The sequence below is a fragment of the Vulpes vulpes genome, unplaced genomic scaffold (genome assembly GCF_048418805.1).
Source record: "Vulpes vulpes isolate BD-2025 unplaced genomic scaffold, VulVul3 u000000715, whole genome shotgun sequence".
Lineage (NCBI taxonomy): Eukaryota > Metazoa > Chordata > Mammalia > Carnivora > Canidae > Vulpes > Vulpes vulpes.
This window is the reverse complement of record NW_027325805.1, coordinates 17,534-39,987: the sequence shown is the minus strand read 5'-3', so window position 1 is coordinate 39,987 and position 22,454 is coordinate 17,534. Positions and strand designations below refer to the sequence as shown.

At 40.1% G+C, this 22,454-nt stretch overlaps 1 pseudogene; it reads left to right on the top strand.

Annotated features, from left to right (window-relative positions):
- The first annotated feature begins 498 nt into the window (after positions 1–498).
- On the top strand, positions 499–1,429 carry LOC140597488 (olfactory receptor 4L1-like; annotated as a pseudogene).
- The last annotated feature ends 21,025 nt before the right edge of the window (positions 1,430–22,454 follow it).

Sequence of the window (22,454 nt, the reverse complement as noted above, 5' to 3'; positions counted from 1 at the left end):
CCCACCCTCCCCCGTCCACCGCCCCTTCCATCACCCCTAGTTTGTTTCCCAGAGTTAGGAGTCTCTCATGTTTTGTCTCCCTCCCTGATATTTCCCACTCATTTTTTCTCCTTTCCCCTTTATTCCCTTTCACTATTTTTTTATATTCCCCAAATGAATGAGACCATATAATGTTTGTCCTTCTCCGATTGACTTATTTCACTCAACATAATACCCTCCAGTTCCATCTACGTTGAAGCAAATGGTGGGTATTTGTCATTTCTGATGGCTGAGGAATATTCCATTGTATACATAGACCACATCTTCTTTTTTTTTTAAGATTTTATTTATTTATGAGAGAGAGAGAGAGAGAGAGAGAGAGAGAGAGAGAAAGCAGGCTCCATGCAAGGAGTCGGATGTGGAACTCGATCCCGGGTCTCCAGGATCAGGCCCTGGGCTGAAGGCGGCGCTAAACCGCTGAGCCACCCAGGCTGCCCTATACCACATCTTCTAAAGAAGATGGATATAATTAATAATTCAATTAACCTGAGTTTGTTTTGTTAGGACTCACTAACACTTGGGGACTTGAGATTTTCTCTTTTTTTCATATTTTTGTTGTCCTATGCAGCGATTGTGGCAGGAAACCTTCTCATCATGGTCACTGTGACCTCTGACTCACTTCTGTACTCCACACCAATGTACTTTCTCTTTGGAAACCTCTCCTTTCTGGATATGTCTATTTCCACAATCACAACCCCTAAGAAGGTCATAGATCTCCTCAGGGAGAACAGAACTATTTCTTTGTATGGCTCAGATGTTCTACCTCCACCTCTTAGGGGGCACTAAATGACTCTTCTCATAGTCATGGCTGTTGATCGGTACATTGCAATATGCAAACCTCTTCACTACACACCCATCATAAACTGCCAGGTCCTCGTGGGCTCTGTGCTGCTATCCTGGGCTGTTGGCTTTGTGCATATGATGAGCCAGATGATTTTTACTGTCACCTTGCCCTTCTGTGGCCCCAACATAGTGGACAATATTTTTTGTCCTTCCTCTCATTCAAAAACTTGCCTGCACTGAGACCTGTGTTCTGGAGTTGCTAGTAATTGCTGACAGTGGCCTGTTGTCTTTCACCTGCTTTATGCTCCTGCTCATTTCCTACACTGTCATTCTGGTAACCATCCGATGGCAATCCTCTAGTGCCCTCTCAAAGGCTCTGTCCACACTGTCTGTTCACATTACTGTGGTCACTCTGTTCTTTGGGCCATGTATCTTCATTTAAGCTTGGCCATTCAGTGGCTTTTCAGTGGATAGATTTCTTTCTTTGTTTTATTCAGTTATCACACCCTTAGTGAACCCCATTATTTACACTCTGAGGAACCAGGAGATGAAAGCAGCCATGAATAGTCTGAGGACCAAACACATCAGATCCAGACAGACCTTCTAGGCAACAATCATGATGATGAAGCTTTTTAGTGCAAAACTCATGTTTTTCAATTCAGAATAAGGTTTTTTTTAAAGACTTTATTTATTTATTCATGAGAGACACACAGAGAGAAGCAGAGACACAGGCAGAGGGAGAAGCAGGCTTCACGCAGAGAGTCCGATGTGGGACTCGATCCTATGTCTCCAGGATCATGCCCTGGACTGAAGGCGGCCCTAAACTGCTGAGCCACCGGGGCTGCCCCGAGAATAAGTTGATATTAATTCACTTTGTAGATTTTTTTAAGATTCGTAATATATATTGAAATTATCAAATGTTCCATCCTTACATTTCTATATTTTTTGGTTTTATTGGAAGAATAAACATCTTAATTAAAATTCAATTCATTTAGGGTTAATACTTTTTTAATGTAATGAAGCAGAAAAAATGGCTTATTAACTATAGTTGGAAACTGAAAAATGTGCAAGACTAAATTTCATAAATAAAGAGGAATCATTTGGGAATTTATCTATTTTTAATTCAGATTAGGAATCTTCAGTTAAATTCTCTAGTTGACTAAATGTGTATAAAACCATATGAACTCTTGAAGTCTCCTAAACACTCACACATAAACTCACATGTCTATGGATTCTAATATGTGTAAGAATTATAACTTTTTTAATGAGGTACACTGGCTAATTTCTATGAGTAGATAGATCTAAGAATCATCTACTCACAAGAAACATATTTTCCTGAAAAAAAAGTAGAAATTCCACTTGATGTATATATGAAACACAGCTCATTTTACCTTATTCCTTCATTCATGTTTGTTCACATATCTATTCTCGTGTATCTCTCGAGTCAAGTAAGAGCTTTACTAGTAAGTATGTCAACCCCCTGGACAAAGGAACATAAAGAAGACCCTCTATATGCCAATCACATCACAACAAAACAGGAAGTAGTCAAGCTGCCCACATTGTATAGAGGATAGTACTAAATTAAAATGTTTCATCCACGGTTCATGGATATTAGAAGAAAAAGACATTGTATGGTGGCCTCTTTGATAGCAGATTCAAATGCCCTGCTCTCTCCCAAACTCTCAGCAACCTTTCTATAGGCTTTTATCCAATACTTTTTCATCATTGCCTTCTAAGCAATATGTGTAATATACTAATTATAAACTAAAGGGTGGTTTAAAGATGTATTTCTACCCATATGTGAACAACATATTTGGACTAAAATTTTGTTTTAAAAGACACATTGAAGAGGATAGGAACTAGTTCCCTAAGGATCATTGGGCATATATATCTATTTCTTATGAAATATTTGAATCACAGATTTAAGCATAGATATTGATATAACATGTAGCTTTAACAAATTTCTAACATTTTGCCACATTTATTTGATTCTTTTACTACAAAACTAGAGTGTTAGAGATAATAAAGACCCCTAAGCAATCACCTACACCTATTTAATTTATTGTAATATGATCATCACTATCATGAGCTCCATAGGTACCATTCCTGGGTATGTTATAAAAATTATGTCCCTCATTTTTCATATTGTGCATACAATTTTTTAAATGTTTTTACTTTATATAAATGGAATCCATATAAACTTATTATTGTATTTTTTTTACTCACTTTATGTCTTAATGACTTATCTGTTTAATATGTGCTGCTCTGGTTCATTTTTTATTGTGGTTGAAACCATGTAACATTTTAAGCATTATTAAGTTACAGTAGTATTAAATATGTACACCTTGTTTTGTAACATATTTCTAAAATGTTTTATCTTGCAAAACTAAAACTCTATCCTTATTTATAAAATACTCCACTTTCTACCTCTTGTTAGCTCCTAGCAATCACCATTCCGCCTTCTGTTTCTTTTTTTTTTTTTTAATTTTTTTATTATTTATGATGGTCACACACACACAGAGAGAGAGAGAGAGAGAGAGAGGGGCAGAGACATAGGCAGAGGGAGAAGCAGGCTCCATGCACCGGGAGCCTGATGTGGGATTCGATCCTGGGCCTCCAGGATCGTGCCCTGGGCCAAAGGCAAGCGCTAAACCGCTGCGCCACCCAGGGATCCCTGCCTTCTGTTTCTAAGAGTTTGACTACTTTAGAATTCTTTAAAATTTTTTTTTATTGGAGTTCAATTTGCCAACATATAGCATAACACCCAGGGCTCATCCCACCAAGTGCCCCCCTCAGTGCCCATCACCCAGTCACCACAAACCCCCGCCCACCTCCTCTTCGACTAACCCTTGTTCATTTCCCATACTCATTTACATTCCTTTCCCCTTTATTCCCTTTCACTATTTTTTATATTCCCCAAATGAGACCATAAAATGTTTGTCCTTTTCCAAATGACTTATTTCACTCAGCAATAATACCCTCTAGGATCCTCCATGACGAAGCAAATAGTGGGTATTTGTCGTTGTCTAATGGCGGAGTAATATTCCATTGTATACATATACCCCATCTTCTTTATCCATTCATCTTTCGATGGACACTGAGGGTCCTTCCACAGTTTGGTTATTGTGGACATTGCTGCTAGAAACATCGGGGTGCAGGTGTCCCAGCATTTCACTGCATCTGCATCTTTGGGGTAAGTCCCCAACAGTACAATTGCTGGGTCGTAGGGCAGGTCTATTTTTAACTCTTTGAGGAACCTCCACACAGTTTTCCAGAGTGGCTGCACCAGTTCACATTCCCACCAACAGTGCAGGAGGGTTCCCCTTTCTCCACATCCTCTCCAACATTTGTGGTTTCCTGCCTTGTTAATTTTCCCCATTCTCACTGGTGTGAGGTGGGATCTCATTGTGGTTTTGATTTGTATTTCCCTGATGGCAAGTGATGTGGAGCATTTTCTCATGGGCTTCTTGGCCAAATGCATGTCTTCTTTGGTGAAATTTCTGTTCATGTCTTTTGCCAATTTCATGATTGGATTGTTTGTTTCTTGTTGAATTTAATAAGTTCTTTATAGATCTTGGAAACTAGCCCTTTATCTTCCAGATGATTTTAGGATAAGTTGTCAAATTCTACCAAAAAAATTTTAGAATAGCAATTTAAATAAAAATTTATAGATTAATTGAGAAAGAATAAAAAAACTTTATGATTTTGATTATTCCAATTCATCAATGTAACATATCTTTTTATTTTGGTACATTTTATTTTATAATATTTGGTGATATTTTGGTAGGTTGTATTGTATTTGGATGAAACCACCAGTACAATGATGAAGGGAAGGCATTTTTCCCCTGAATTTATAGTGTTCATTTCTAAAATAATATTATGGACTCTACCCTCTTAAAATTAAGATATGTTTATTTAATTAATTTCCAAATTCCCTAATTTCTGGGTTGACGCTTTCATTTTTTAGCTGAATGGTCCTTAAGCTCCATGTGTTGGAAATCCTTCCAAACTTCTTGTGATTTAGTTCTAGTTTCAAAGCATTATGGTCTGACAATATGCAGGGAGTGATCCCAATCTTTTGGTATCGGTTAAGACCTGATTTTTGACCCAGTATGTTGTCTGTTCTGGAGAAAGTTCCATGTGCACTTGAGACGAATGTGTATTTAGTAGTGTTTGGATGTCAAGTTCTGTGAATATTTGTGAAATCCACTGGTCTAGTGTATCATAAAGCCCTTGTTTCTTTGGAGATGTTGTGCTTAGAAGATCTGTCGATTATTGAAAGCGCTGTGTTCAAGTCACCAAGTGTAAGTAGATTATTATCTAAGTATGTATTTACTTTGGTTATTAATTGATTGATATACTTGGCAGCTCCCATGTTCGGGGCATAAATATTCATGATTCTTAGGTCCTCTTGTTGGATAGATCCTTTAAGTATGATATAGTGTCTCTCTTCATCTCTTACTACAGTCTTTGGGATAAACTTTAATTTATCTGATATGAGGATGGTTACCCCTGCTTTCTTTTGAGGACCATTTGAATGGTAAATGGTTCTCCATCCTTATATTTTCAGGCTGTAGGTATGTTTCAGTCTAAAATGTGTCTGTATAGACAGGAAATAGATGGGTCTTGTTTTTTTATCCAGTCTGAAACCCTGCACCTTTTTATGGAGTCATTAAGCACATTCTCGTTCAGAGTCACTATTGAAAGATATGAATTTCGTGTCATCATAATACCTATTCAGTCCCTGTTTTTTGTGTAGTTTCCTTGGGAATCCTCTTTCTTTTACAGAGTCCCCCTTACTATTTCTTGCAGAGCTGGTTTGGTGGTAACATTTCAGTTTCTGCCTCTCTTGGAAGCTCTTTATCTCTCCTTCTATTCTGAATGAGAGCCTTGCTGGATAGATTATTCTTGGCTGCATGTTCTTCTCATTCAGGACCCTGAATATATCCTGCCAGCCCTTTCTGGCCTGCCAGGTCTCTGTGGAGAGGTCTGATGTTATCCTAATACTTCTCCCCATAAAGGTTAGGGATCTCTTGTTTCTAGCTGCTTTAAGGATCTTCTCTTTATCTTTGGAGTTTGCAAGTTTCTCTATTAAATGTCGAGGTGTTGAGCGATTTATATTGATTTTAGTAGGGGATCTCTCTATCTCCTGGATCTGAATGCCTGTTTCTCTTCCCAAGTTAGGGATTTTCTCAGCTATGGTTTGTTCAAATACACTTTCTGGTCCTCTGTCCCTTTCGGAGCCCTCTGGAACCCCAATTAAACGTAGATTTTTTCCTTCTGAGGCTGTCATTTAATTCCCTTAACCTAACCTCATGATCTTTCAACTTTTTTATCTTTTTTCCTCAGTTTCCCTCCTTGCCATCAACTTGTCTTCTATGTCACTCACTTGTTCTTCTACCTTGTTAACCCTCGTCGTTAGGACCTCCAGTTTGGATTGCATCTCATTTAATTGATTTTTCATTTCAGCCTGATTAGATCTAAATTCTGCAGTCACCAAGTCTCTTGAATACTTTATGCTTTTTTCCAGAGCCACCAGTAGCTTTATTTTTGTGCTTCTGAATTGGCTTTCTGACATTGAATTGTAATCCAAATTTTGTAACTCTGTGGCAGAGTGGACTGTTTCTGATTCTTTTGTGGTGAGTTTTTCCTTCTAGTCATTTTGCTCAGTGCAGAGTAGCCTAAAACAAGTTATACTGGAAAAAGGAGAAAAAGAGAGAATTTAAAAGGGGGGGGGAAACAAATGGAAAACAAAAAAACAAGGGGGAAGTATCCTCTGATTCTAAATACTGTAAATCCCTCGACTTCCCCTGGAAGTTTCCAGTGCTGCTTGGTCAATAACCTGCTTTTCCCCTGTCCTTCTAACTGGTCTTCTGGGGGAGGAGGTTTGCTGTGCTGATTCTTAGGTGTGTGCACCTGGGGGAGCTGCCCAGCCCCCTTCCAGGTACACGGCTCAGTGGGAGCTGTTTATCCTGTCAGGCCTCTGCTAAGTCCCAGGTACAAGGTGACACCAGGAGGGACAATAACAGTGCGGGCGGCCAGCTGTCCAGCTCTAGAGTCAGCTTTCGCAGTTACTATCGCAGCTCTTAGTCCGCAGGGGCCTGGGTGCTCCAGGGGCCAGGGGTGCGGATCTGCACAGCTCAGGGCCGCCGGCGGCAGAAGCGTCCCTGCTGTCCTGTGTCCCCCTGGCCCCTGCCTGTTCCGGGGGGAGTGTCGGATCTTGGGCTATGTCCCTCAGCTCCCTGGGATCCAGGGCCTGCACCTGGAATCGTGCTCCCAGGCCTCAGAGCCCTCTCCACACGGAGCCACCACCAGAGCCTCGCCAGAGGCATGCTCCAGCCCTTTAGGGAGCTTGGCCCGCAGTGTGTGGCGCGCTCTCCCCTGGGGCGCATCTCCTCTGTTAGTGCCCCTGGGAGCCTGTGGACATCCCTGCCCCTCCTGGGATCCTGCCCGAGCTCCCTGTGAGCGCCTTTCCGAACGGGAAGATTGGTAAAGTTCCTGCTTCTCCGGGCCTGGGCTTTCCTGTCCTGGGGGCTCTTGCCACCTGGCCTTAGCCCGGCTCCTCACAGGGGCCCCTCCCCTCGGATGCTTTTTTATTTCTTTCTTTTTTTTTCTGTCTTCCGACCTTAATAGAAGAGCAAACTCTTCTCGCTGTAGCATTCCAGCTGTTCTCTCTTTAAATCTCAGACAGAACTCGTAAGTTTTTAAGGATGATTTGAAGTTATCTAGGTAAGTTGGTGGGGACAGGTGACTTGGGGACCCTACTCTTCTGCCATCTTGAGTCCTTTAGATTTCTAACACTGAACCATGCAGTATTTGTCATTTTGTGACTGGCTTATTTCACTTAACATAATGTCTCCAAACTTTAACCATTTTGTAGTATGGAACAGGATTTTTTTTCCTTTCTTAAGGCTGAATAGTAGTCTTGTAGGTGCATGCCACATTTTCTTCATCCATCCACCCATTGTTGGATATTTAGGCTGCTTTTCCCTCTTGTCTATTGTGAATAATGCTGCAATGAACTTGAGTGTGCAAATATTTCCTCAAGATACTGTTTTCCATTTGTTTAGATATATACCCAGGAACCAGATTGTTGTATAATATGGTAACTCTGTTTTTAATTTTTTTGAGAAACCTCCATACTTTTCCAGGGCAGCTGCACTATTTACATTCCTACTAACAGTTCAAAAGTTTCCAATTCTTCCCTATCTTACATATCTGTTAGCACTTGTTATTTTCTGGTTTTGTTTTTGCTGTTGTTGCTGTTTTGATAGTGTCCACTCTAGCAGGTGTGAGGCAATACCTCATTGTGATTTTGATTTTCATTTCCCTGATAATGAGGGATGTTGAGCATTTTTTTCATATGCTTGTGGGATATTAGTGTGTTTTTCGTGGATAAATGTTTATTCAAATCCTTTGCCCATTAAACTGTTTTTGTTATTGAATTGTAGAAGTTCTTTATATATTCTGGATATTAACTCTGCTTACTTTATTTGAATATAGTTGTCACACAATGTTACCTTAGTTCCAGGTATACAATGTAGTGATTCAACAAGGCTATGCATTATGCTGTGCTCACCACAAGTGTACCTGCCACCTGTCTCCACACATCATTATCACCATTGACTGTATTCCCCATGCTGTGCCTTCCATCCTGTGACACACTCATTCCATCACTGAAGGCCTGTATCTCCCACTTCCCTTCACCCATCTTGCCCAACCCTCCAATACTCTTTGCTCTGGCAAACATTGGTTTGTTCCATGCATTTTTAAACCTGATTCTGCTTTTTTGTTTGTTCATTTATTTTTGAATATTAACTCTTTATCAGATGTATAATTTGGAAATATTTTCTTCCATTCTATAGCTTGCCTTTTCACTATATATATGAACTGAAAATGTCTTCACTCCTATATTAACACTTTGTGATGTTTATAAATACACAAAATTTGAAATAGTTATTTAATTTTTTTTTCCTTTAGGTTTGTGGTTTTGTCTCTATGTAATACATTTTTACAACTGATTGCCCAAAATATTCTGTGTTCTCTTTTTTATAATTTTAAACTTTTCTTTTATCAAATTTAGTTATTTAATCCAACTGGAAGTTAAATTTTGTATTGGTATCTGATAGGAGTCTAATTTATTATTGTATGGATATAAACAGATATACAAAGACCAGCTACCAAATAGCTTTTCCCTAATAATTGAAATGTCACCTTTGCCATATCAAGAATCCATTGAATGCTTGGGTCTGATTCTGGCCTCTGTCAATCCTTCCATTGGTCATTTTGTTTCTCGGTGAAACCCTATACCATCTGAAACAGTTGTTATCAGTCATCATGAGTCTGCCTTTTCAATTGCTCTACTTTAAATATATCCCAGTTCTTGTCAATTAACTCTTCCAGATGATTTTAGGATAAGTTGTCAAATTCTACCAAAAAATTTTAGAATAGCAATTGAAATAAAAATTTATAGACTAATTTAGAAAGATTAAAAAAACTTTATGATTTTGATTATTCCAATTCATCAATGTAGCAAATCTTTTTATTTTGGCACATTTTATTTTATAATATTTGGTGATATTTTGGTAGGTTGTATTGTATTTGGATGAAACCACCAGTACAATGATGAAGGGAAGGCATTTTTTCCCCTGAATTTATAGTGTTCATTTCTAAAATAATATTATGGACTCTACCCTCTTAAAATTAAGATATGTTTATTTAATTAATTTCCAATCTATTTAAAATCATAAATGATTGTTTAGTTTGTAAAAATTTACGCACACTTTGAGATAATTGTACCTTTTTTTCATTTAATCTGTTATACTGGTGGATTGACTTAATGTTGCCAACATTTCCTTGATTTTTTAGTTTCAACTCCAGTTTGTAATAATATGGCTTTTTTTTCACCTTTCATCTTTCCAAATTTACTAGTTGTTCTTATTTTTGTTGGTTTTAGAGTTGTTCATTTTATAACTTTCTTTCTTTTTCTATTGTCTAAAACAGTTTCAAATACACTAAGGAAACCTTATCTTTAGAAGTTGAGTATAAGAGGGGGGAGGGGCAAGATGGCGGAGGAGTAGGGTCTCCAAGTCACCTGTCCTCAACAAATTACCTAGAAAACCTTCCAATCATCCTGAAAATCTACGAATTCAGCCTGATATTTAAAGAGAGACCAGCTGGAACGCTACAGTGAGAAGAGTCCGCGCTTCTATCAAGGTAGGAAGACGGGGAAAAAGAAATAAAGACACAAAAGGCCTCCAAGGGGGAGGGGCCCCGAGGAGCCGGGCTGAGGCCGGGGCGAGTGTCCCCAGGACAGGAGAGCCCCGTCCCGGAGGAGCAGGAGCTGCACCGACCTTCCCGGGGGAAAGGCCTCCCGGGGAATTGGAGCAGGACCCAGGAGGGCGGGGATGCCCTCGGGCTCCCTGGGGCACTAACAGAGGAACTGCGCCCCGGGAGATGCCCCGAGCTCCCTAAGGGCTGCAGCGCTCGGTGGGACCCGGAGCAGCTCGGAGGGGCTCGGGCGGCGGCTCCACGGAGGGGGCTGCGCGACTCCGGGAACAGCTCGGCGGCGGCTCGGGCGGAGGAAGAAGCTCCGCGGAGGGGGCAGCGCGGCTCCGGGAACAGCTCGGAGGGGCTCGGGCGGCGGCTCCGTGGAGGGGGCAGCGCGGCTCCGGGAACAGCTCGGAGGGGCTCGGGCGGCGGCTCCGTGGAGGGGGCGGCGCGGCTCTGGGAACAGCTCGGAGGGGCTCGGGCGACGGCTCCGCGGAGGGGGCTGCGGGGTGGGAGCGTGAATCCAACAGCGCAGGCCCCGGAGCACAGGGCGCCGGGACACAGCCCAGGATCCGGCCTCCCCCAGGGACAGGCAGAGGCCGGGAGGGCCCAGGACAGCGAGGACGCTCCTGCCTGGAACTGAGCAGATCAGCGGCCCCGCCCGGGAGGCCCCAGGCCCTGCAGACAGAGAGCCCCGGAGCTACTGCGGGAGCTGACTCCAGGGTCCCAGAGCTGCCCCCGCCACTGTGGCTTCCTCCCGGGGCCTCACGGGGTGAACACCCCCCACTGAGCCCTGCACCAGGCAGGGGCAGAGCAGCTCCCCCAAGTGCTAACACCTGAGAATCAACACAGCAGGCCCCTCCCCCAGAAGACCAGCGACTCGGACCAGTTCCAAGGGACTTAAAGTATACAGAATCGGAAGATACTCCCCGTGTTTTTTGTTTTTGTTTTTTTTTGTGTTTGTTTGTTTGTTTTTGGGTTTTTTTTGTTTTGTTTTGTGCTTTTTTTTTTCTTTCTTTCTTCTTGATTTCTGATTGCTTCCCCACCCCCCCTTTTTTTTTCTTTTTTCTCCTTTCTTTCTTTTTCTTTCTTTTTCTTCTCTTTTTCCCCTTTTTTTTCTTCTTTCTCTTTTTTCTTTTTCTCTTTTCTTTCCTTCTCTTTTTCTCCTATTCCCAGTACAACTTGTTTTTGGCCACTCTGCACTGAGCAAAATGACTAGAAGGAAAACCTCACCTCAAAAAAAAGAATCAGAAACAGCCCACTCTCCCACAGAGTTACAAAATATGGATTACAACTCAATGTCAGAAAGCCAATTCAGAAACACTATTATACAGCTATTGGTGGCTCTAGAAAAAACCATAAAGGACTCAAGAGACTTCATGACTGCATAATTTAGATCCAATCAGGCAGAAATTAAAAATCAATTAAATGAGATGCAATCCAAGCTAGAAGTCCTAACGACAAGGCTTGACGAGGTGGAAGAACGAGTGAGTGACATAGAAGACAAGTTGATGGCAAAGAGGGAAACTGAGGAAAAAAGAGACAAGCAATTAAAAGATCATGAGGATAGATTAAGGGAAATAAATGACAGCCTGAGGAAGAAAAACCTACGTTTAATTGGGGTTCCTGAGGGCGCCGAAAGGGACAGAGGGCCAGAATACGTATTTGAACAAATCCTAGCTGAAAACTTTCCTAATCTGGGAAGGGAAACAGTCATTCAGATCCAGGAAATAGAGAGATCCCCCCCTAAAATTAACAAAAACGGTTCAACACCTGGACATTTAATAGTGAAGCTTGCAAATTCCAAAGATAAGGAGAAGATCCTTAAAGCAGCAAGAGAAAAAAAGTCCCTGACTTTTATGGGGAGGAATATTAGGGTAACAGCAGACCTCTCCACAGAGACCTGGCAGGCCAGAAAGGGCTGGCAGGATATATTCAGGGTCCTAAATGAAAAGAACATGCAACCAAGAATACTTTATCCAGCAAGGCTCTCATTCAAAATGGAAAGAGAGATAAAGAGCTTCCAAGACAGGCAGGAACTGAAAGAATATGTGACCTCCAAACCAGCTCTGCAAGAAATGTTAAGGGGGACTCTTAAAATTCCCCTTTAAGAAGAAGTTCAGTGGAACAATCCACAAAAACAAGGACTGAATAGATATGATGACACTAAACTCATATCTATCAATAGTAACTCTGAACGTGAACGGGCTTAATGACCCCATCAAAAGGCGCAGGGTTTCAGACTGGATTAAAAAAGCAGGACCCATCTATTTGCTGTCTACAAGAGACTCATTTTAGACAGAAGGACACCTACAACCTGAAAATAAAAGGTTGGAGAACCATTTACCATTCACATGGTCCTCAAAAGAAAGCAGGGGTTGCCATCCTTATATCAGATAAATTAAAATTTACCCCGAAGACTATAGTGAGAGATGAAGAGGGACACTATCTCATACTCAAAGGATCTATCCAACAAGAGGACTTAACAATCCTCAATATATATGCCCCGAATGTGGGAGCTGCCAAATATTTAAACCAATTAATAACCAAACTGAAGAAATACTTTGATAATAATACACTTATACTTGGTGACTTCAATCTAGCTCTCTCTATACTAGATAGGTCTTCGAAGCACAACATCTCCAAAGAAATGAGAGCTTTAAATGATACACTGGACCAGATGGATTTCACAGATATCTACAGAACTTTACATCCAAACTCAACTGAATACACATTCTTCTCAAGTGCACATGGAACTTTCTCCAGAATAGACCACATACTGGGTCACAAATCGGGTCTGAACCGATACCAAAAGATCGGGATAGTCCCCTGTATATTCTCAGACCATAATGCCTTGAAATTAGAACTTAATCACAACAAGAAGTATGGAAGGACCACAAACACGTGGAGGTTAAGGACCATGCTGCTAAAAGATGAAAAGGTCAACCAGGAAATTAAGGAAGAATTAAAAAGATTCATGGAAACTAATGAGAATGAAGATACAACTGTTCAAAATCTTTGGGATGCAGCAAAAGCAGTCCTGAGGGGGAAATACATCGCAATACAAACATCCATTCAAAAACTGGAAAGATCTCAAATTCAAAAGCTCACCTTACACATAAAGGAACTAGAGAAAAAGCAACAAATAGACCGCACCCCCAGCAGAAGAAGACAGTTAATTAAAATTCGAGCAGAACTCAATGATATCGAGACCAAAAGAACTGTGGAACAGATCAAGAGAACCAGGAGTTGGTTCTTTGAAAGAATTAATAAGATAGATAAACCATTAGCCAACCTTATTAAAAAGAAGAGAGAGAAGACTCAAATTAATAAAATCATGAATGAGAAAGGAGAGATCACTACCAACACCAAGGAAATACAAACGATTTTAAAAACATATTATGAACAGCTGTACGCCAATAAATTAGGAAATCTAGAAGAAATGGACGCATTCCTGGAAAGCCACAAACTACCAAAACTGGAGCAGGAAGAAATAGAAAATCTGAACAGGCCAATAACCAGGGAGGAAATTGAAGCAGTCATCAAAAACCTCCCAAGACACAAGAGTCCAGGGCCAGATGGCTTCCCAGGGGAATTCTATCAAACGTTTAAAGAAGAAATCATACCTATTCTACTAAAGCTGTTTGGAAAGATAGAAAGAGATGGAGTACTTCCAAATTCGTTCTATGAGGCCAGCATCACCTTAATTCCGAAACCAGACAAAGACCCCACCAAAAAGGAGAATTACAGACCAATATCCCTGATGAACATGGATGCAAAAATTCTCAACAAGATACTAGCCAATAGGATCCAACAACACATTAAGAAAATTATTCACCATGACCAAGTAGGATTTATCCCTGGGACACAAGGCTGGTTCAACACTCGTAAAACCATCAATGTGATTCATCATATCAGCAAGAGAAAAACCAAGAACCATATGATACTCTCATTAGATGCAGAGAAAGCATTTGACAAAATACAGCATCCATTCCTGATCAAAACCCTTCAGAGTGTTGGGATAGAGGGAACTTTCCTCGATATCTTAAAAGCCATTTACGAAAAGCCCACAGCCAATATCATTCTCAATGGGGAAGCACTGGGAGCCTTTCCCCTAAGATCAGGAACAAGACAGGGATGTCCACTGTCACCACTGCTATTCAACATAGTTATGGAAGTCCTCGCCTCAGCAATCAGACAACAAAAAGACATTAAAGGCATTCAAATTGGCAAAGAAGAAGTCTAACTCTCCCTCTTCGCCGATGACATGATACTCTACATAGAAAACCCAAAAGCCTCCACCCCAAGATTGCTAGAACTCATACAGCAATTTGGTAGCGTGGCAGGATACAAAATCAATGCCCAGAAATCAATGGCATTTCTATACACTAACAATGAGACTGAAGAAAGAGAAATTAAGGAGTCAATCCCATTTACAATTGCACCCAAAAGCATAAGATACCTAGGAATAAACCTAACCAAAGTGGTAAAGGATCTATACCCTAAAAAGTATAGAACACTTCTGAAAGAAATTGAGGAAGACACAAAGAGATGGAAAAATATTCCATGCTCATGGATTGGCAGAATTAATATTGTGAAAATGTCAATGTTACCCAGGGCAATTTACACGTTTAATGCAATCCCTATCAAAATACCATGGACTTTCTTCAGAGAGTTAGAGCAATTATTTTAAGATTTGTGTGGAATCAGAAAAGACCCCGAATAGCCAGGGGAATTTTTAAAAAGAAAACCATATCTGGGGGCATCACAATGCCAGATTTCAGGTTGTACTACAAAGCTGTGGTCATCAAGACAGTGTGGTACTGGCACAAAAACAGACACATAGATCAATGGAACAGAATAGAGAACCCAGAAGTGGACCCTGAAATGTACGGTCATCTAATATTCGATAAAGGAGGAAAGACTATCCATTGGAAGAAAGACAGTCTCTTCAATAAATGGTGCTGGGAAAATTGGACATCCACATGCAGAAGAATGAAACTGGACCACTCTCTTTCACCATACACAAAGATAAACTCAAAATGGATGAGAGATCTAAATGTGAGACAAGATTCCATCAAAATCCTAGAGGAGAACACAGGCAACACCCTTTTTGAACTTGGCCACAGTAACTTCTTGCAAGATACATCCACGAAGGCAAAAGAAACAAAAGCAAAAATGAACTATTGGGACTTCATCAAGATAAGAAGATTTTGCACACCAAAGGATACAGTCAACAAAACTAAAAGACAACCTACAGAATGGGAGAAGATATTTGCAAATGACATATCAGATAAAGGGCTAGTTTCCAAGATCTATAAAGAACTTATTAAACTCAACACCAAAGAAACAAACAATCCAATCATGAAATGGGCAAAAGACATGAAGAGAAATCTCACAGAGGAAGACATGGACATGGCCAACATGCACATGAGAAAATGCTCTGCATCACTTGCCATCAGGGAAATACAAATCAAAACCACAATGAGATCCCACCTCACACCAGTGAGAATGGGGAAAATTAACAAGGCAGGAAACCACAAATGTTGGAGAGGATGCGGAGAAAAGGGAACCCTCTTACACTGTTGGTGTGAATGTGAACTGGTGCAGCCACTCTGGAAAACTGTGTGGAGGTTCCTCAAAGAGTTAAAAATAGACCTGCCCTACGACCCAGCAATTGCACTGCTGGGGATTTACCCCAAAGATTCAGATGCAATGAAACGTCGGGACACCTGCACCCCGATGTTTCTATCAGCAATGGCCACAATAGCCAAACTGTGGAAGGAGCCTCGGTGTCCATCGAAAGATGAATGCATAAAGAAGATGTGGTTTATGTATACAATGGAATATTATTCAGCAATTAGAAATGACAAATACCCACCATTTGCTTCAACGTGGATGGAACTGGAGGGTATTATGCTGAGTGAAATAAGTCAATCGGAGAAGGAAAAACAGTGTATGTTCTCATTCATTTGGGGAATATGAATAATAGTGAAGGGGAATATAAAGGAAGGGAAAAGAAATGTTGGGAAATATCAGGAAGGGAGACAGAACATAAAGACTCCTAACTCGGGGAAACGAACTAGGGGTGGTGGAAGGGGAGGAGGGCGGGTGTTGGAGGGGAATGGGTGACGGGCACTGAGGTGGACACTTGACGGGATGAGCACTGGGTGTTTTTCTGTATGTTGGTAAATTGAACACCAACAAAAATTAATTAAAAAAAAAAAAGAAGTTGAGTATAAGCTTCTCCGCCTATCACCATCTTTTCTACACTGAAGACTTTTCACTTTTCAGGAAGGCTTCAACCTCATCTTCTGAGAGATGCCTTCCCTAGCCATCTAAACTTGAGTAGAACTCTCTTTTTTAGGTCTCCAGAGCAGCCTAACTTTGTTTTGTAATGGTTGTCATGTCATAAATTATTTAATCAAATCTTGCATCTATCTATATTTCCCATTAGGACATAAAGGAATCATGAAGTCAAGGACTATCTCCACCTTATTCACTAGAATATTTTTAGTGTGTGCCCACCATAAGGTAGTTACTTAATAAACACTGCTTGACTGAGTGACTGATTTGACTGCAGGCATCACTGATTTACTTTGTCAGATACATAAGCTCATTCTTCTTTGTAATTTTCAAGAGAAATTATTAGCCAAAAATTTGAGAGACACTCTTCTTCATGACAGGACTTAATTAATTAATTGCTTCTATATTTCATGCAGGAAGAAAAGATTTAGAACACCAGATGACATATATCAGTCATTTCCCCCCATGTTTTCTATTGTAACCCTTTTGTAGCATTGAGATAAAAACAATGCCTCAGTTTAATTGTACATTAGAGTCTATTTATTTTCATTTCTTCTTCCTGAATTAATTCTTGACTGCAATTCTCTCATTCTAAATGTATTTATATCCCTTTAAATATGCCAATTTCTTTATGAAATGGCAACTATTATCTTATGAATCTACGTACTTTAAATTACAAAAATGCCATTCTATTTTCTTTTCCCTGAGTACAATTCATATTGTTTCATAAAGAGAGCTCTTTACTTCAAAGAATTGCTATTATTCAATAGTGAAAATAAATCAGTTTACTAGCTATTCACCAAATGATGGACAGCTAAACTGCTTATGATTTCCTATTATCATAAATGATTTCATAATTAATATTTGCTCAACAGCTCTATGTAGCTTTAGAATTTCTCTAAAATAAATACCCAGAAGAGAAAAAAATGGATAATAAAACATTTACCAACATTATTTCACTAAATATTACAGACTGCTTTCGAAAATGAATTGAATTCCAACTACAGAGCAAAATTCCTATTGCTCATGTACTCACTACAAAATTTAGCATAACTTGCCTCTCTAAATTTTTGTTTCCATAAAATAATATCTTGTTGCTTTACTATGCTTTTTTTCTGATTATCAGGGAATTTAGTGCCCCTCTCATACCTATTAGCTATTCAAGCTTTTCTACCAATGACTCTAAGACTTGGCCCACTTAAAATAAGTTTCCTATGCTTTTTTTGGTGATTTGCATGCTGTACTTCTGCTCTGCTCAATACAGTAGCTAGTAACATATATGTCTATTTTTATTTTTTTAAGATTTTATTTATTTGTTCATGAAAGACACAGAGAGAAAGGCAGGGACACAGGCAGAGGGAAAGCAGGCTCCCTGCAGGGAGCCTGATGGGACTCGATATCACCACTCCAGGATCACGACCTGAGCCAAAGGCAGATTCTTAACCACTGAGCCACCCAGGTGTCCCCATATATGTTTGTTTAAATGCTAATTTGAATGTATGAAAATAAACAAAATTAAAATAAAAATGAAGACTCATTCAGATTTGCCTTATTCGGGTGTTTAATAGCTGTGGCTACCATATGGGACAAGACAGATATAAACCATTTTCATCATCATAGGAAGTTCTTTTGGGCAGCAGTGATCTAGATACAAATCCTTGTCATTTTAATATATTACAAATACTGGGGCCCCTGGGGGGCTAAGTGGTTGAGTGTCTCCCTTCGGCTCAGGTCCTGATCCCAGAGTCCTGGGATTGAGTCCCACATCGGGCTCCCCACTTTGTGCTATGAATCTTCTTTGCTACATAGGTGCTGCATCCCATAAGGAGATTCAGCCCCACTGTCCCCCCAAAATCCAGAAGTGGGCAAAGAGAATGTATCCCAGTAGTACCAAGGCTGGTCTTGATAACTAGTGGCTCCCATATCCCCTCTCAACTCTGCCTCCATGGTATGGAGATCTGCCCAGGTGGAGCACTGCAGACAAGAGGGGCATGGAAACCCTGCCTGAGGAGGATAATTTATATGAAGAGCAACACAGAAAATCTATGTCCAGGGTCTATTTTTGGCATAATTAAGGTTACAGTGGAAACATTTGTAATGACCCTACAAAAATAAAAATTATTTTAAAGGAGCACTATGAGAAGGTATAGTCAACAAATAAGAACATTTATATGAAATGGACAAATGCCTGAAAATACACAATAAAGCATAGAAAATCCCGAGGCACCTGCATGACTTAATCTGTTAAATGTCTGACTCTTTATCTCAGTTCAGGCCTTAATCTCAGGGTCATGAATTCACCCTGTGTTCAACTCCACTCTGGGCATGGAGTCTATTAAAAAAAATATATAAAGACATGTAAAATAGAGATATTGTTAGAATTTTTTTAAACTTCCCAAAAGAAAACCCAGGCTCTGATGGCTTCACTGATAAATTCTGCCAAATTTTTAAAGAAGTAAGACCAATTCTTCAAAAACTCCTCCAGAAAATGGAGAAGTAGCAAACTGTTCACAACTCATTCTGGAGTGCAATTTTACCTTGATATGAAAGACAGCACAAAATAAAAAAACTCCCGACCAACATTGTTCATTGAGACAGACTGAACTATATACTAAAGCAGAGAAACACACTTAATTTTTTTAAGACACTGTGAAGTTCTTTTTTTTTATGATTTTGTGAAGTTATTTTTTTATAATAAATTTATTTGTTATTGGTGTTCAATTTGCGAACATACAGAATAACACCCAGTGCTCATCCAGTCAAGTGCCCCCCTCAGTGCCCATCACTCATTCACCTCCATCCCCCGTCCTCCTCCCCTTCCACCACCCCTAGTTCGTTTCCCAGAGTTAGGAGTCTTTGTGTTCTGTCTCCTTTTCTGATATTTCCCACACACTTTTTCTCCCCTCCCTTATATTCCCTTTCATTATTATTTATATTCCCCAAATGAATGAGAACATACACTGTTTGTCCTTCTCCGATTGACTTACTTCACTCAACATAATACACTCACTTCCATGCACGTTGAAGCAAATGGTGGTATTTGTCGTTGCTAATGGCTGAGGAATATTCCATTGTATACATAAACCACATCTTCTTTATCCATCATCATTCGATGGACACCGAGGCTCCTTCCACAGTTTGGCTATTGTGGACATTGCTGATAGAAACATCAGGGTGCAGGTGTCCCGGCGTTTCATTGCATCTGTATCTTTGGGGTAAATCCCCAACAGTGCAATTGCTGGGTCATAGGGCAGGTCTATTTTTAACTCTTTGAGGAACCTCCACACAGTTTTCCAGAGTGGCTGCACCAGTTCACATTCACACCAACAGTGTAAGAGGGTTCCTTTTTCTCCGCATCCTCTCCAACATTTGTGGTTTCCTGCCTTGTTATGTTTACCCATTCTCACTGGTGTGAGGTGGTATCTCATTGTGGTTTTGATTTGTATTTCCCTGATGGCAAGTGATGCAGAGCATTTTCTCATGTGTGTGTTGGCCATGTCTATGTCTTCCTCTGTGAGATTTCTCTTCATGTCTTTTGCCCATTTCATGATTGGATTGTTTGTTTCTTTGGTGTTGAGTTTAATAAGTTCTTTATAGATCTTGGAAACTAGGCCTTTATCTGATACATCATTTGCAAATATCTTCTCCCATTCTGTAGGTTGTCTTTTGGTTTTGTTGACTGTATCCTTTGTTGGGCAAAAGCTTCTTATCTTGATGAAGTCCCAATAGTTCATTTTTGCTTTTGTTTCTTTTGCCTTCGTGGATGTATCTTGCAAGAAACTACTGTGGCCGAGTTCAAAAAGGGTGTTGCCTGTGTTCTCCTCTAGGATTTTGATGGAATCTTGTCTCACATTTAGATCTCTCATCCATTTTGAATTTATCTTTGTGTATGGTGAAAGAGAGTGGTCCAGTTTCATTCTTCTGCATGTGGATGTCCAATTTTCCCAGCACCATTTATTGAAGAGACTTTCTTCCAGTGGATAGTCTTTCCTGCTTTGTCGAATATTGACCATAAAGTTGAGGGTCCACTTCTGGATTCTCTATTCTGTTCCATGGATCTATGTGTCTGTTTTTGTGCCAGTACCACACTGTCTTGATGACCATAGCTTTGTAGTACAACCTGAAATCTGGCATTGTGATGCCCCCAGCTATGGTTTTCTTTTTTAAAATTTCCCTGGCTATTTGGGGTCTTTTCTGATTCCACACAAATCTTAAAATAATTTCTTCTAACTCTCTAAAGAAAGTCCACGGTATTTTGATAGGGATTGCATTAAACGTGTAAATTGCCCTGGGTAACATTGACATTTTCACAATATTAATTCTGCCAATCCATGAGCATGGAATATTTTTCCATCTCTTTGTGTCTTCCTCAATTTCTTTCAGAAGTGTTCTATACTTTTTAGGGTATAGATCCTTTACCACTTTGGTTAGGTTTATTCCTAGGTATCTTAGGCTTTTGGGCGCAATTGTAAATGGGTTTGACTCCTTAATTTCTCTTTCTTCAGTCTCATTGTTAGTGTATAGAAATGCCACTGATTTCTGGGCATTGATTTTGTATCCTGTCACACGACCAAATTGCTGTATGAGTTCTAGCAATCTTGGGGTGGAGGCTTTTGGGTTTTCTATGTAGAGTATCATGTCATCGGCGAAGAGGGAGAGTTAGACTTCTTCCTTGCCAATTTGAATGCCTTTAATGTCTTTTTGTTGTCTGATTGCTGAGGCGAGGACTTCCAGTACTATGTTGAATAGCAGTGGTGACAGTGGACATCCCTGTCTTGTTCCTGATCTTAGGGGAAAGGCTCCCAGTGCTTCCCCATTGAGAATGATATTTGCTGTGGGCTTTTCATAGATGGCTTTTAAGGTGCTGAGGAATGTTCCCTCTATCCCTACACTCTGAAGAGTTTTGATCAGGAATGGATGCTGTATTTTGTCAAATGCTTTCTCTGCATCTAATGAGAGGATCATATGGTTCTTGGTTTTTCTCTTGCTGATATGATGAATCACATTGATTGTTTAACGAGTGATGAACCAGCCTTGTGTCCCGGGGATGAATCCTACTTGGTCATGGTGAATAATTTTCTTAATGTATTGTTGGATCCTATTGGCTAGTATCTTGTTGAGAATTTTTGCATCCATGTTCATCAGGGATATTGGTCTATAATTCTCCTTTTTGGTGGGGTCTTTGGTTTTGGAATTAAGGTGATGCTGGCCTCATAGAACAAATTTGGAAGTACTCCATCCCTTTCTATCTTTCCAAACAGCTTTAGTTGAATAAGTATGGTTTCTTCTTCAAACGTTTGATAGAGTTCCCCTGGGAAGCCTTCTGGCCCTGGACTCTTGTGTCTTGGGAGGTTTTTGATGACTGCTTCAATTTCCTCCCTGGTTATTGGCCTGTTCAGGTTTTCTATTTCTTCCTGCTCCAGTTTTGGTAGTTTGTGGCTTTTCAGGAATGTGTCCATTTCTTCTAGATTGCCTAATTTATTGGAGTATAGCTGTTCATAATAGGTTTTTAAAATTGTATTTTCTTGGTGTTGGTACTGATCTCTCCTTTCTCATTCATGATTTTATTAATTTGAGTCTTCTCTCTATTCTATTTAATAAGGCTGGCTAATGGTTTATCTATCTTATTAATTCTTTCAAAGAACCAACTCCTGGTTCTGTTGATCTGTTCCACAGTTCTTCTGGTCTCGATTTCGTTGAGTTCTGCTCGAATCTTTATTAACCCTCTTCTTCTGCTGGGTGTAGGATCTATTTGCTGGTTTTTCTCTAGCTCTTTTATGTGTAAGGTTAGCTTTTGTATTTGCGGTCTTTCCAGTTTTTGAATGGATGCTTGTAATGCGATGTATTTTCCCCTCAGGACTGCTTTTGCTGCATCCCAAAGATTTTGAATGGTTGTATCTTCACTCTCATGAGTTTCCATGAATCTTTTAAATTCTTCCTTAATTTCCTGGTTGACCCTTTCATCTTTTAGCAGGGTGGTCCTTAACCTCCACGGTTTGATGTCCTTCCAAAATTTTGTTGTGATTTAGGTCCTGGGTTCTGCTCCACCTCCCTGC